The sequence below is a fragment of the Pleuronectes platessa genome, chromosome 1 (genome assembly GCF_947347685.1).
Source record: "Pleuronectes platessa chromosome 1, fPlePla1.1, whole genome shotgun sequence".
Taxonomy (NCBI): domain Eukaryota; kingdom Metazoa; phylum Chordata; class Actinopteri; order Pleuronectiformes; family Pleuronectidae; genus Pleuronectes; species Pleuronectes platessa.
The window spans coordinates 13,225,116-13,228,894 of NC_070626.1; positions in this window are offsets into that span (position 1 = coordinate 13,225,116).

A 3,779-nucleotide genomic window follows, 5' to 3' on the forward strand; every position below is an offset into this window, starting at 1 on the left:
TTACCAGGCACACAGCAGAGTGCGCAGAGCTGCAGCCAAGTCCCAGAGTCTGAGAGCTGCCCACACTGGCCAATCTGCCACCGTCGTGAATGAGCTGCGGACACAAATACTCTGGCAGAGAAATAAAGAGCTGATTTCATAACAAGGGATCAAGAATGACAATAAATAAAGCTGCCATTGCATCATGAGTGTAGAAACTCTTTAGATGCTAGCACCACAGCATGGATGGTGGACTAAATACGGTCACACCATACATTGGCTTGTCATTGACAAATGTTTGTGAAGTGTCAACAAGGCTACTTCTCTCAGTCCCCTGAGGAGTGACAGCGTCGCTAATGTGTTGAGACTTGAAACTTTCACTGTCGCTGAACGGATGCAGGTTGAGAGGAATCAGGATCCTCTGTCTCTAAACTGCCAGATTCACACAGAGTCCAAATCTGAAAAAGCATTTAAGGATATATTTTTAAGGTATTCTTAGTTCAATGTTGACATAAGGATTATGAATCAAGAGGCAAATTAAGCATCTTTGACGTATACAAACTGCAGCCTTTATTCTGTAAAGACAGACAATACATTAAATATATGTGAAACCAGCAATATATAAACTAAAACTAAAGCTGCATATAGCGGCTGTGGCTAAGGGGCAGAGCGGTCGTCCTCTAACCAGAAGGTTGGCAGTTAGATCCCAGGCTTCCCCATCTAAATGCCAAAGTGTCTTTGGACAAGATGCTGAACCCCGAATGGCCCCCGCTTTCCATAGACGCACTGTTGAATGTTTGTGTGAATGGGTGAATGGCAAACTGTACTGTAAAGCGCTTTGAGTGATCATCAGGACTAGAAAAGTGCTATATAAATTCAAACCATTTACCATATATACATATAAAGTATAATCGCCAGACAGTTTTAGGAAAAAGAGCTAAAGTGAGGGTGAATATTGGACTTTATTTATTTTAAGCTTTTAATTATATTTTCCTACTTCAAGTGGCCAAAATAACTACCTGTTTCTGCTTTATCACTTAGTTTAATTATCTGATCCGTCCATTAACCTTATTTTCTATTCTGGCATCTTTTATGACCAAGTCTGGGTTATAGGCAGCTAAGCTTTTGCTACACGGCAACCCAGAAACCCAGACAGGATGCCTCAAAATCCTGTTGCACAATATGCCGAAAATCACCTGCTGTGGGGTCCCGCCCTCGGAAAGCTTCTCTCCGATTGGTTTCATGATTTTGAATTCCCTTCATGACCTTTGTCAAATGTCACCACCATTCTGTCTCCACAATCATCTGCGTCACATCCCATTTAAAACCTTCTATAATAGGAAGCCATAAAACTAATCTTTACTATCGGAGGCGAGAATCACCAGCTCATTACTGCCCCTGTTTGAGGGGCTAAATATGGGATGTAAGGAGCCCGGCAACAGCGCTGAGCCCAGGGCGTCCTGGCGGCTCAGTCTCTTAATGGCTGCATGTGATTAAGCTGCAACTCATTCCACACTGTTGCATCTCTCTCCTTCCACTTTCACACCTCTCTTCACTGAACCCGTCTCCAATGCAATTAAAAGAAATCATAACTTAAAATCCTCTCTCCTTTGGTTAAATCCAATCAGTCAAATCTCCCTCTGTTATGTCCTGTTTCCTCCCTGGCTGCTCTTAATGATCCCACACAGACAAAGCACTGTGATCCCACTGTGAAACACCCTGTGATGAAATACACCATTGTGTGTGTCCTCGTCCCAATATGGTAATCCAGGATTAATTATGGACCGATAATAGTGAGTATCCTTCTCGGTCCCTTAGATATGTAAATGTTCCAGGCATGGATGCTGCGTTGAGAGGCTTCTAACACTGTGTTCTATAGAGTAGGCAGGACAGGACGGACAGAGACGAGGACAAAGGTTTAGGGACACATAGATCATTTCAAGTAATAAGGAAAAACACAAGGTCTTTTCTCTTTGGTTCCAGACAGGAAATTAGGAGTAATTGATGTCTAGAAATGAGTGCAATTGTGATGGGTTGAGTCTGCAAACGTATGTCCATGGTGCAGGATGGATGACACAAACACACGGGCCATATTCAGATTCTCTCTCTGTTCTGTAGATGGTATGAAAGTCATTAACACATGGGATCAACAGTACATTATGAAACTACAACATTCTGATTTTTCTTTGTACAAAAAACTAATTTGACACATTATGAAGCCACCACACTCCCCCTCTATAAAGTCCTTAATTTAATCAACATGATTGTATCATAGTGATGTCACGTGTGACCTTCTAGATCGCACGTAGACAATAAAAGCTGTACTTTTTTTACATTCTAGATATAATTATTGGAATAAACTGTTCGAAATTAAACACAATTTTGTGTCAGTCTAGAAATGAAAACAAATAACATAACTTTTATTATGTATTTCCAAATTCCCATGAGTACTGAAAAGATGTCCAGAGCCTTAATTCCACTCAAAACATGATGAATCACAAAGCTGCAATGCAACAGCATATACAACTGAAATTTAAAGGTCCATCATGTTGGAGTTAGGAGAAACAATATTAGTGTATATGCACATTAAAAAACTGCTGTGTCTTGTAAACTTCAAATAAGATCTTTACATCGACACTGGGAGTGGGTCCTCTTCCATGGAGTCCACCTGGAAGCACCAGTAGCAGTATCACAGACAGGATTTACCCGTTTGATGCTAATAATATTGGGCTATGATTTAAGTCACGATTTAATCGATTTAACCTGTATTTATACTTTGTTGATGCTATTTAAATATCCACTGTAATAACGTGATTTGCATTATTTTATTTGTTCAAATTCCCTCTAAGTACAATCAAAAGATGGATCAATAGAAAAGTCCATATAATATAACCAGTGTGAAGCAACAGCACCTAGCATGAGCTGTGATGGTAACTGAGTGAAGAATCGTCTCTCTGTTGAGTTTGACTAAAATACAGGATGTATTGCAGGGGTACATGTTGCTCATGTCAATCACACAGTGAAACCCACTCAGGTGTCTGTTTATTAGGAACACTGTGCCAGAACTTCTGGATTCTGAACGAACGCAGGCAAAATGTTTAGTTTTTACAGAAATGTCCAACTGTGTGATCTGACTGATTTATCCTTTATTCCTTCTCTGTTCTGGAAAAGAAGACACTCCTGGTGGAGGTTATGTGTGTGTGTGTGTGTGTGTGTGTGTGTGTGTGTGTGTGTGTGTGATGGGGGTCTTCGGGGTTTCTCTAGTCTACATGAATAAACTCGCTCTCTCTCCTCTGAGTCTCTGTCCGAGGTGCTGAATTCTGCTGCTCCGGGGTCACGTGACTGCGCTTCCTCTGGATGCCGAGTGTGTGTGTGTGTGTGCGCGCGTGTGTGAGAGACAGAAAGAGAGAGGGAGAGAGCGAGAGAGCGAGACAGAGAGGGGTGGAGAGTGATTGCGCGTGCACGTGTGTAGGCTGCGCACGCGGACACTTCAATCCTCATCATGAGCGATCCGGGCTCCTGAGAGAGGCTGTAGCTCGGCGGTGTCTCTGAGCTCGGAGCGTGGATTTGGAGCTGAACCGAACGCGCAACAGCGACTCTTCACGCGCATCTTTTCTTCTTCTGTTCTTCTCAAACACTCGCGTGGCAGCCGTGCATGGGGGGCACGCAGGAGTGGGCTGCCGCTGCTGCCCACCAAGTCTGACCGTGCGCCCGAGCCGCTGAGAGGAGAAGAGACCATGTAAGAATCCGCAGGCGTCCCCCCCCCCTCCCCCCTCCCCTGCGCGCACAGCGCAGCCAAA